The 12,100-nt window shown below is 51.8% G+C and overlaps 1 pseudogene; it reads left to right on the top strand.

Annotated features, from left to right (window-relative positions):
• LOC142245578 (rho GDP-dissociation inhibitor 2-like) overlaps nt 1-6,346 on the top strand; it is a 41,347-nt pseudogene extending 35,001 nt beyond the window's left edge.
• The last annotated feature ends 5,754 nt before the right edge of the window (nt 6,347-12,100 follow it).

The following is a 12,100-nucleotide window of genomic DNA, read 5'->3' as shown; positions in this document are numbered from 1 at the left end:
GGTGGGCTCCCTAAGAGCGGAAGGAGTGGTGATCCCAGTCCCTCCTCAGGAACAAGGGCAAGGGTTTTACTCCAATCTCTTTGTGGTTCCAAAAAAGGACGGCTCGTTCCGTCCTGTTCTGGACCTAAAACGGCTCAACAAACATGTGCACGCCAGGAAGTTCCGGATGGAAACCCTGCGTTCTGTCATTGCCTCAATGTCCAGAGGAGACTTCCTTGCCTCAATAGACATCAAAGATGCTTATCTCCACGTGCCAATTGCTACAGAACATCAACGTTTTCTACGTTTTGTGATAGGAGACGACCATTTTCAGTTCGTAGCTCTGCCATTTGGTCTGGCAACAGCCCCACGGGTCTTCACCAAGGTCATGGCGGCGGTGGTAGCAGTCTTGCACTCTCAGGGACACTCGGTGATCCCTTACCTAGACGATTTATTGGTCAAAGCTCCCTCTCAAGAGGCATGTCAGCACAGCCTGAATGCTACGCTGGAGACCCTACAGTCTTTCGGATGGATCATCAACTTTCCAAAGTCGATCCTATCACCGACTCAATCACTAACGTATCTTGGCATGGAGTTTCATACTCTAGAAGCGATAGTGAAGCTTCCGCTGAACAAGCAGCGGTCACTACAGACAGGGGTGCAATCTCTTCTGCAGGGCCAGTTGCATCCCTTGCGGCGCCTCATGCATTTCCTAGGGAAGATGGTGGCAGCCATGGAAGCAGTTCCCTTTGCGCAGTTTCATCTGCGCCCACTTCAATGGGACATTCTCCGCCAATGGGACGGGAAGTCAACGTCCCTGGACAGGAAAGTCTCGCTTTCCCAGACGGCCAAGGACTCCCTACAATGGTGGCTCCTTCCCACCTCATTGTCTCAGGGAAGATCCTTCCTGCCCCCATCCTGGGCAGTAGTCACGACAGATGCGAGTCTGTCAGGGTGGGGAGCAGTATTTCTCCACCACAGGGCTCAGGGGACGTGGACTCCGCAGGAGTCCACCCTTCAGATCAATGTTCTGGAGATCAGAGCAGTGTATCTTGCTCTACTGGCCTTCCAACAGTGGCTGGAAGGAAAGCAGATCCGAATCCAATCGGACAACTCCACAGCGGTGGCATACATCAACCACCAAGGAGGGACGCGCAGTCGGCAAGCCTTCCAAGAAGTCCGGCGCATTCTAATGTGGGTGGAGGACAGAGCATCCACCATATCCGCGGTTCACATCCCAGGCGTAGAAAACTGGGAAGCAGACTTCCTCAGTCGCCAGGGCATGGACGCAGGGGAATGGTCCCTTCACCCGGACGTGTTTCAGGAAATCTGTCGCCGCTGGGGAGTGCCGGACGTCGACCTAATGGCATCCCGGCACAACAACAAGGTCCCGGCATTCATGGCGAGGTCGCGCGATCAAAGAGCTCTGGCGGCAGACGCCTTGGTTCAAGATTGGTCGCAGTTTCAGCTCCCATACGTGTTTCCGCCTCTGGCGCTCTTGCCCAGAGTGCTACGCAAGATCAGATCCGAGTGCAGCCGCATCATACTCGTCGCTCCAGACTGGCCGAGGAGGTCGTGGTATCCGGATCTGTGGCATCTCACGATCGGTCGACCGTGGTCACTGCCAGACCGACCAGACTTACTGTCCCAAGGGCCGTTTTTCCATCAGAATTCTGCGGCCCTGAACCTGACTGTGTGGCCATTGAGTCCTGGATCCTAGCATCTGCAGGATTATCTCAAGGAGTCGTTGCCACAATGAGACAAGCTAGAAAGTCGAATTCGGCTAAGATCTACCACAGAACGTGGAAGATTTTCTTATCCTGGTGCTCTGCTCAGGGAGTGTCTCCCTGGCCATTTGCATTGCCCAAGTTTCTTTCCTTCCTGCAATCGGGGTTAGAAAAGGGCTTGTCGCTCAGCTCCCTTAAAGGGCAAGTTTCGGCACTATCCGTGTTTTTTCAGAAGCGTCTAGCACGTCTTTCTAAGGTGCGCACGTTCCTGCAGGGGGTCTGTCATATTGTGCCCCCGTACAAGCGGCCGTTAGATCCATGGGATCTGAACAGGGTACTAGTTGCTCTCCAGAAGCCGCCCTTCGAGCCTCTGAAGGAAGTTTCCTTTTCTCGGCTGTCACAGAAAGTGGCGTTTCTTGTTGCGATCACATCGCTTCGGCGAGTGTCTGAGCTGGCAGCTCTGTCATCCAAGGCTCCCTTCCTGGTGTTCCACCAGGACAAGGTAGTGCTGCGCCCTATTCCGGAGTTTCTCCCTAAGGTCGTCTCCTCTTTTCATCTTAATCAGGATATATCCTTGCCTTCGTTTTGTCCTCATCCGGTTCACCGGTATGAAAAGGACTTACGTTTGCTAGATCTGGTGAGAGCACTCAGAATCTACATTTCCCGCACGGCGCCCATGCGCCGTGCCGATGCACTTTTTGTCCTTGTCGCTGGTCCGCGCAAGGGGTTGCAGGCTTCTAAAGCCACCCTGGCTCGATGGATCAAAGAACCAATTCTAGAGGCCTACCGTTCTGCGGGGCTTCCGGTTCCTTCAGGGCTAAAAGCCCACTCAACCAGAGCCGTGGGTGCGTCCTGGGCATTACGTCTCCAGGCTTCGGCTCAACAGGTGTGCCAGGCAGCTACCTGGTCCAGTCTGCACACTTTCACCAAGCATTATCAGGTGCATACCTATGCTTCGGCGGATGCCAGCTTAGGTAGAAGAGTCCTGCAGGCGGCAGTGACACCCCCGTAGGGGAGGGCTGTTTTGCAGCTCTAACATGAGGTATTTCTTTACCCACCCAGGGACAGCTTTTGGACGTCCCAATCGTCTGGGTCTCCCAATAGAGCGCTGAAGAAGAAGGGAATTTTGTTACTTACCGTAAATTCCTTTTCTTCTAGCTCTTATTGGGAGACCCAGCACCCGCCCTGTTGTCCTTCGGGATGTTTTTTTGTTGTTTGCGGGTACACATGTTGTTCATGTTGAACGGTTTTTCAGTTCTCCGATGTTATTCGGAGTTAATTTGTTTAAACCAGTTATTGGCTTCCTCCTTCTTGCTTTGGCACTAAAACTGGAGAACCCGTGATACCACGGGGGGGGTATAGCCAGAGGGGGAGGGGCCTTGCACTTTTAATGTAGTGCTTTGTGTGGCCTCCAGAGGGCAGTAGCTATACCCCAATCGTCTGGGTCTCCCAATAAGAGCTAGAAGAAAAGGAATTTACGGTAAGTAACAAAATTCCCTTCTTCTCTGGCAGCCAAGACTTCTCTTCAGTGGTGGCTTCTTCCCACTTCTCTGTCGAAGGGAAAATCTTTCCTGCCCCCATCCTGGGCTGTGGTCACGACGGACGCGAGTCTGTCAGGGTGGGGAGCGGTTTTTCTCCACCACAAGGCTCAGGGAACCTGGACTCCGACGGAGTCCTCCCTTCAGATCAATGTTCTGGAGATAAGGGCAGTGTATCTAGCCCTAAAAGCGTTCCATCGGTGGCTGGAGGGCAGGCAGATCCGCATACAGTCGGACAACGCCACGGCGGTCGCGTACATCAACCACCAGGGCGGCACTCGCAGTCGTCAAGCCTTCCAAGAAGTTCGGCGGATTCTGCTGTGGGCGGAGGCCATAGCCTCCACCATCTCCGCGGTTCACATCCCGGGCGTAGAAAACTGGGAAGCAGACTTTCTCAGTCGCCAGGGCATGGACGCAGGGGAATGGTCTCTTCACCCGGACGTGTTTCAAGAAATCTGTTGCCGCTGGGGAACGCCGGACGTCGATCTCATGGCGTCTCGGCACAACAACAAAGTCCCGGCATTCATGGCACGGTCTCAGGATCACAGAGCTCTGGCGGCGGACGCCTTAGTTCAGGATTGGTCGCAGTTTCGACTGCCTTATGTATTCCCTCCTCTGGCAATGCTGCCCAGAGTGTTGCGCAAGATCAGGTCCGACTGCCGCCGCGCCATCCTCGTCGCTCCAGACTGGCCGAGGAGGTCGTGGTACCCGGACCTGTGGCACCTCACGGTGGGTCAACCGTGGGCGCTCCCAGACCGACCAGACTTGCTGTCTCAAGGGCCATTTTTCCATCTGAATTCTGCGGCCCTCAACCTGACTGTGTGGCCATTGAGTCCTGGCTCCTAGCGTCCTCGGGGTTATCTCAAGAGGTCATTGCCACTATGAGACAGGCCAGGAAACCAACGTCAGCCAAGATCTATCACAGGGCTTGGAGGATCTTCTTAGCCTGGTGCTCTGATAAGGGGTTTACTCCCTGGCCCTTTGCCTTACCCACTTTTCTTTCCTTCCTTCAATCCGGAATGGACAAGGGTTTGTCTCTCGGCTCTCTCAAGGGACAAGTATCGGCGCTTTCCGTGTTTTTTCAAAAGCGTCTAGCCAGGCTTCCGCAGGTCCGCACGTTCCTGCAGGGAGTTTGCCACATAGTCCCACCTTACAAGCGGCCGCTGGAACCCTGGGATCTTAACAGGGTTCTACGGGCTCTTCAGAAACCACCTTTTGAGCCGCTGCGGGATGTCTCTCTATCACGTCTTTCGCAGAAGGTGGCATTTCTAGTTGCAGTTACGTCACTCCGAAGAGTTTCAGAGCTTGCAGCGCTGTCATGCAAAGCCCCCTTCCTGGTATTTCACCAGGATAAGGTGGTTCTGCGTCCGGTCCCGGACTTTCTCCCCAAGGTGGTGTCCCCTTTTCATCTCAATCAGGATATCTCCTTACCTTCATTTTGCCCTCATCCGATTCACCAATGTGAAAAGGATTTGCATTTGTTAGATCTAGTGAGAGCACTCCGGATCTACGTGTCTCGCACGGCGCCACTGCGCCGTTCTGATGCACTCTTTGTCCTTGTCGCTGGCCAGCGTAAGGGTTCGCAGGCTTCCAAGTCAACCTTGGCTCGGTGGATCAAGGAACCGATTTTTGAGGCCTACCGTTCTTCTGGGCTTCCGATTCCTTCAGGGCTGAAAGCCCATTCTACCAGAGCCGTGGGTGCGTCCTGGGCATTGCGGCACCGGGCGACGGCTCAGCAGGTGTGTCAGGCAGCTACATGGTCTAGTCTGCACACTTTTACAAAACACTATCAAGTGCATACCTATGCTTCGGCGGATGCCAGTCTAGGTAGGCGAGTCCTTCAGGCGGCGGTTGCCCACCTGTAAGAGGAGGGCCGTTGTCGGCTCTTTTTATCGGGGTATTCTTTTACCCACCCAGGGACTGCTCTTGGACGTCCCAATTGTCTGGGTCTCCCAATGGAGCGACAAAGAAGAAGGGAATTTTGTTTACTTACCGTAAATTCCTTTTCTTCTAGCTCCTATTGGGAGACCCAGCACCCGCCCCTGTTCCCTTCGGGCTGTTTGTTCTTTTGTGTACACATGTTGTTCATGTTCAATTGTTCTTTTGGTTCATGGTTTTCAGTTCTCCGAACATCCTTCGGATTGAATTTACCTTAGACCAATTTATAAGTTTCCTCCTTCCTGCTTTTGCACCAAAACTGAGGAGCCCGTGATGCACGGGGGGGTGTATAGGCAGAGGGGAGGGGGTTACACTTTTCAGTGTAATACTTTGTGTGGCCTCCGGAGGCAGAAGCTATACACCCAATTGTCTGGGTCTCCCAATAGGAGCTAGAAGAAAAGGAATTTACGGTAAGTAAACAAAATTCCCTTCTTTAAACTCTTTAACTGTAGGATTCCTTTTATCTTCTTGTTCTAGGGATCCCCTAATTTTGTATTTTATTTTCCTAGGTGAACAAAGAAATAGTTTCTGGGTTGAAATATGTACAGCACACCCTCAGGAAAGGAATTAGAGGTAAGTGAATGATGGAAAAGTCGTCCATAAGAGAAATCGGTAAGGCTGAGAGATGCACTATTGGTGCAAGAGATGGCGGCACTACAGATGGAGGTTAATCACAGACCAGGAAGTTCTGCTCTGTGTATATCGCCCTCTAGTGACCTCCAAAAACTAAAAGTGAACAATTTTTGGGTCTGGTTCTAACAGAATCCTATTTTTCTTGACAGTTGATAGAGAAACGCACATGGTCGGCAGCTACGGCCCTCGCGTCGAGCCTTACGAATTCCTAACCCCCCTAGAAGAAGCCCCCAAAGGCATGCTCGTCCGGGGGACGTACCACATGAAATCCTGTTTCACAGATGACGATAAATCCGATCACTTGTCCTGGGAGTGGAACATCGATATAAAGAAAGAGTGGAAGGAATAGGGGCGGCGCGGCCCTCCCCTGCGGCGGCCTAATATGAGGGGCGGATAACGCTACATATTACACATAGTACAAGACGTATCATGATTTCTACATCTGTTTTCTAATAGTTACTTGTAGTTTCTAAGAGAAGAATATACAAACATGTAAAGACAGTATTTAATAAAATGATGGATCTTTAACAAGGTTTTTAGTTTTTTTTTTTTTGGTTTTTTTTTTTGTTTTTTTCCTGGAAATTGTCCGTTTGGTTCCTGGATAAAGAAGTGATTCACAAATACAGGTTTTTGAACTTAAAGGGTTTGTGTGAGTTTAATTGTGTCAAGCGCAAATTTGATGTTGGTTCTCATTAAATGGCATGAAAGCAGATTCCACTGTGATGAGGTGAAGGCCGATGGCGCTCGTCACTTTGGCTGACCCCCGATGGCGCTCGTCACTTTGGCTGACCCCCGATGGCGCTCGTCACTTTGGCTGACCCCCGATGGTGCTCGTCACTTTGGCTGACCCCCGATGGCGCTCGTCACTTTGGCTGACCCCCGATGGCGCTCGTCACTTTGGCTGACCCCCGATGGCGCTCGTCACTTTGGCTGACCCCCGATGGCGCTCGTCACTTTGGCTGACCCCCGATGGCGCTCGTCACTTTGGCTGACCCCCGATGGCGCTCGTCACTTTGGCTGACCCCCGATGGCGCTCGTCACTTTGGCTGACCCCCGATGGCGCTCGTCACTTTGGCTGACCCCCGATGGCGCTCGTCACTTTGGCTGACCCCCGATGGCGCTCGTCACTTTGGCTGACCCCCGATGGCGCTCGTCACTTTGGCTGACCCCCGATGGCGCTCGTCACTTTGGCTGACCCCCGATGGCGCTCGTCACTTTGGCTGACCCCCGATGGCGCTCGTCACTTTGGCTGACCCCCGATGGCGCTCGTCACTTTGGCTGACCCCCGATGGCGCTCGTCACTTTGGCTGACCCCCGACGGCCCAGGCGCCCGCTCGTCTTCCGGGCCTATCCACTATCCATAGAGTCAACCCATACATAATAGAGAGAATCAATTTCCCAATATTCCTAATAAGGGGCATCCTAACAAGAATGGTAACCTCCTCCTATTCCATCATATAGACCTAACCTGGTATTTCATGTTTCTTAAGAATGTCTTGTTTGCGGATTGGCTCTTCAGGCTACTTGATGAGTCTTCTAATTTCTATGATAGTCTCCATCCATGTTGTTGCCGGTCATTCTTCCCTTTTGCTCTTACATGGTCAGGATAGAGTGGAGCTTCATTCGAGTAGTTTTAGCTGTTTTTTTTGTTCTGACCCAAAGTCTGACTATGGGATCACCAGAGAGGCCATCTCCAGACTTCAACACCAATGAGCCACCACTTGGCAACAGACTACGTCACCCTTAAGCCTTATGAGTTATGGATTATTGCCAGCTTTATAGTATCAGTTGACCACGGCCATAGCTATGGGCACCATCAGAAATTCCCACCACAATCCGAAATAATGGAGTATTCATCTCTCAGAACAAACAGCCATCGGAAAACCTCGGATTAGGACCTCCACTGATGACTAAAAATGGAGAAATTGGTCCAGAATGTGACTTGAGTAGACCATCCCCTGGTTGTTGGGCTCGGCAGAAGGGAGGGGCGCCGTTGTTGGGCTCGGCGGAAAGGAGGGGCGCCGTTGTTGGGCTCGGTGGAAGGGAGGGGCGCCGTTGTTGGGCTCGGCGGAAGGGAGGTGCGCCGTTGTTGGGCTCGGCGGAAGGGAGGGGCGCCGTTGTTGGGCTCGGCGGAAGGGAGGGGCGCCGTTGTTGGGCTCGGCGGAAAGGAGGGGCGCCGTTGTTGGCTCGGCAGAAGGGAGGGGCGCCGTTGTTGGCTCGGCGGAAGGGAGGGGCGCCGTTGTTGGCTGGGCGGAAGGGAGGGGCGCCGTTGTTGGCTGGGCGGAAGGGAGGGGCGCCGTTGTTGGCTGGGCGGAAGGGAGGGGCGCCGTTGTTGGCTGGGCGGAAGGGAGGGGCGCCGTTGTTGGCTCGGCGGAAGGGAGAAGCGCCGTTGTTGGCTCGGCGGAAGGGAGGGGCGCCGTTGTTGGCTCGGCGGAAGGGAGGGGCGCCGTTGTTGGCTTGGCGAAGGGAGGGGCGCCGTTGTTGGCTCGGCGGAAGAGGGGCGTGCTTGATGGGCCGGAGGAAGAGAGGGGTGCCTTTGTTGGCTCGGCGGAAGATAGGGGCGCCGTTTTTGGCTCGGCGGAAGGGAGGGGCGCCGTTATTGGCTCGGCGGAAGGGAGGGGCGCGCTTGATGGGCCGGAGGAAGATAGGGGTGCCTTTGTTGGCTCGGCGGAAGGGAGGGGCGCCGTTGTTGGCTCGGCGGAAGGGAGGGGCACCGTTATTGGCTCGGCGGAAGGGAGGGGCGCGCTTGATGGGCTGGAGGAAGGGAGGGGCGCCTTTGTTGGCTCGGCGGAAGAGGGGGGGCGCCGTTGTTGGCTCGGCGGAAGAGGGGGGCGCCGTTGTTGGGCTCGGCGGAAGAGGGGGGGCGCCGTTGTTGGGCTCGGCGGAAGAGGGGGGGCGCCGTTGTTGGGCTCGGCGGAAGAGGGGGGGCGCCGTTGTTGGGCTCGGCGGAAGAGGGGGGGGCGCCGTTGTTGGGCTCGGCGGAAGAGGTGGGGGCGCCGTTGTTGGGCTCGGCGGAAGAGGGGGGGGGCGCCGTTGTTGGGCTCGGCGGAAGAGGGGGGGGGCGCCGTTGTTGGGCTCGGCGGAAGAGGGGGGGCGCCGTTGTTGGGCTCGGCGGAAGAGGGGGGGCGCCGTTGTTGGGCTCGGCGGAAGAGGGGGGGCGCCGTTGTTGGGCTCGGCGGAAGAGGGGGGGCGCCGTTGTTGGGCTCGGCGGAAGAGGGGGGGCGCCGTTGTTGGGTCGGAGGAAGAGGGGGGGCGCCGTTGTTGGGTCGGAGGAAGGGAGGGGGCGCCGTTGTTGGGTAGGAGGAAGAGGGGGGGGTGCGCCGTTGTTGGGCCGGCGGAAGGGAGGGGCAATGTTGGCCTTCACCTCATCACAGTGACTTACAAAAGTTCCATACTGGAGAAGACCCTCCTAAGAGAGAATTCACGTGCCTGGTCACCCCCCTGCAAATTTCTAGCTGATAAAGTAGTGTTTTCTGTTTTCAGGACCTAGTCATAAACCAGTCTGTGCAGCAAGCTGGGGCAGTCCACTATATGGTAAACAGATTGGTCTGTGGCCATGGTTGTCATGCTGACACGAGTACAAGTTGAACATCAATATTGTAGGTCAATAAAATAACACATTAATGCCGCGTGCGTTGTCCGGAGCCTGTAATTCTGCTGCACACGGGCGCTGCCAGATCCACAACTTTCAGCTTGAAAATATTTAATTGTTCAAAGTGTTATAAATGATGAGGAAGATAAAAGGCAATAATGGGTCTAACAGCCGCATATCGACCGGAGGAAAGTGACTACAGACGGGGAGTAATGACTCCTGCCGGATCAGGATGCAAAAATAATGAGCAGAGGGAACGACCAAATCACATTCTGCCCATTCATCACTGTGTTATGTAATGAGATCTGATGAGAAGTGCGAGAGGACGGGTGTATATAATAATGGGATAGCGGATCTACTGTATTCCTGTACATGGGGGCAGTATTATAGCAGTTATATTCTTGTACATAGGGGTAGTATTATAGTAGTTATATTCTTGTACATAAGGGGCAGTATTATAGCAGTTATATTCTTGTATATAGGGACAGTATTGTAGTAGTACATAGGGGGGCAGTATTATAGTAGTTGTATTCTTGTACATAGGGGGGCAGTATTATAGTAGTTGTATTCTTGTACATAGGGGGGCAGTATTGTAGTAGTATATAGGGGGGCAGTATTATAGTAGTTGTATTCTTGTACATAGGGGGGCAGTATTATAGTAGTTGTATTCTTGTACATAGGGGGGCAGTATTATAGTAGTTGTATTCTTGTACATAGGGGGGCAGTATTATAGTAGTTGTATTCTTGTACATAGGGGGGCAGTATTATAGCAGTTATATTCTTGTACATAGGGGCAGTATTATAGCAGTTATATTCTTGTACATAGGGGCAGTATTATAGTAGTTATATTCTTGTACATAGGGGCAGTATTATACTAGTTATATTCTTGTACATAGGGGCAGTATTGTAGTAGTACATAGGGGGGCAGTATTATAGTAGTTGTATTCTTGTACATAGGGGGCAGTATTATAGTAGTTGTATTCTTGTACATAGGGGGCAGTATTATAGTAGTTGTATTCTTGTACATAGGGGGCAGTATTATAGTAGTTGTATTCTTGTACATAGGGGCAGTATTATAGTAGTTATATTCTTGCACATAGGGGCAGTATTATAGTAGTTATATTCTTGTACATAGGAGCAGTATTATAGTAGTTATATTCTTGTACATAGGAGCAGTATTATAGTAGTTATATTCTTGTACATAGGGGGCAGTATTATAGTAGTTATATTCTTGCACATAGGGGCAGTATTATAGTAGTTATATTCTTGTACATAGGAGCAGTATTATAGTAGTTGTATTCTTGTACATAGGGGGCACTATTATAACAGTTATATTCTTGCACATAGGGGGCAGTGTAGACTTTTCTATCTTCTGGTACATGATGCGTGAGAAATACATTTTTCTATTACTTGTCTTCTTCATATAACATAGCATTGTATCTTTATATTGGCTTCTGCTGAGACTTTTCCTTCACAGGATATTTCAGAATATCGAGGCCCCAAACTATAATAAACCTTTTAGAGGAGACGATAAGTCTGAGCAGCGTCCAGTTGCCTCCGGCACAATCACTTTGTATATAGAGTGAGCATCGCTTCCATTTCTGGTGTCCCGATCACAGGCGCAGTCGAGGCTCCATCTGCAGAACATTAGTTTCTGTCCATTTGCCAAATTGCAGAATGATATTAAATGTATATTAGTGTCTCTGGAGAAAGCCTGCATGGGGAATAAGGTAATAAAGCAGTAATGATCCTTTATGCACAGAGTCTGCGGGACGAGCGCCGGCTATCAGTACAAACCTATGCTGATCATCTCAGCGTATCTCCCGGGATCGCGTAACAGGGTGGTGTCATGTGATCTCTGCGACCAATCAGAGGTCATTTTACTGTCCTTTCTTTAGGACAAATCACTTCCATCCAGAGGAAGTGAGTGCAGCTGCTCTGTTACGAGATCCTGGGAAAGGTAAATCTGTATATAGTGAGCTCCCTCTAGTGGTGGCTGTATAAATCTGTATGTAGTGAGCTTCCTCTAGTGGTGGCTGTATAAATCTGTATGTAGTGAGCTCCCTCTAGTGGTGGCTGTATAAATCTGTATGTAGTGAGCTCCCTCTAGTGGTGGCTGTATAAATCTGTATGTAGTGAGCTCCCTCTAGTGGTGGCTGTATAAATCTGTATGTAGTGAGCTTCCTCTAGTGGTGGCTGTATAATCTGTATGTAGTGAGCTCCCCCTAGTGGTTGCTGTATAAATCTGTATGTAGTGAGCTCCCTCTAGTGGTGGCTGTATAAATCTATATGTAGTGAGCTCCCTCTAGTGGTGGCTGTATAAATCTGTATGTAGTGAGCTCCCTCTAGTGGTGGCTGTATAAATCTGTATGCAGTGAGCTCCCTCTAGTGGTGACTGTATAAATCTGTATGTAGTGATCTCCCTCTAGTGGTGACTGTATAAATCTGTATGTAGTGAGCTCCCTCTAGTGGTGGCTGTATAAATCTGTAAGCAGTGAGCTTCCTCTAGTGGTGGCTGTATAAATCTGTATGTAGTGAGCTCCCTCTAGGGGTGGCTGTATAAATCTGTATGTAGTGAGCTCCCTCTAGGGGTGGCTGTATAAATCTGTATGTAGTGAGCTCCCTCTAGGGGTGGCTGTATAAATCTGTATGTAGTGAGCTTCCTCTAGTGGTGGCTATATAAATCTGTATGT

The sequence above is a fragment of the Anomaloglossus baeobatrachus genome, chromosome 7 (assembly GCF_048569485.1).
Source record: "Anomaloglossus baeobatrachus isolate aAnoBae1 chromosome 7, aAnoBae1.hap1, whole genome shotgun sequence".
Taxonomy (NCBI): domain Eukaryota; kingdom Metazoa; phylum Chordata; class Amphibia; order Anura; family Aromobatidae; genus Anomaloglossus; species Anomaloglossus baeobatrachus.
This window is presented reverse-complemented; position numbering and strand designations above follow the sequence as displayed.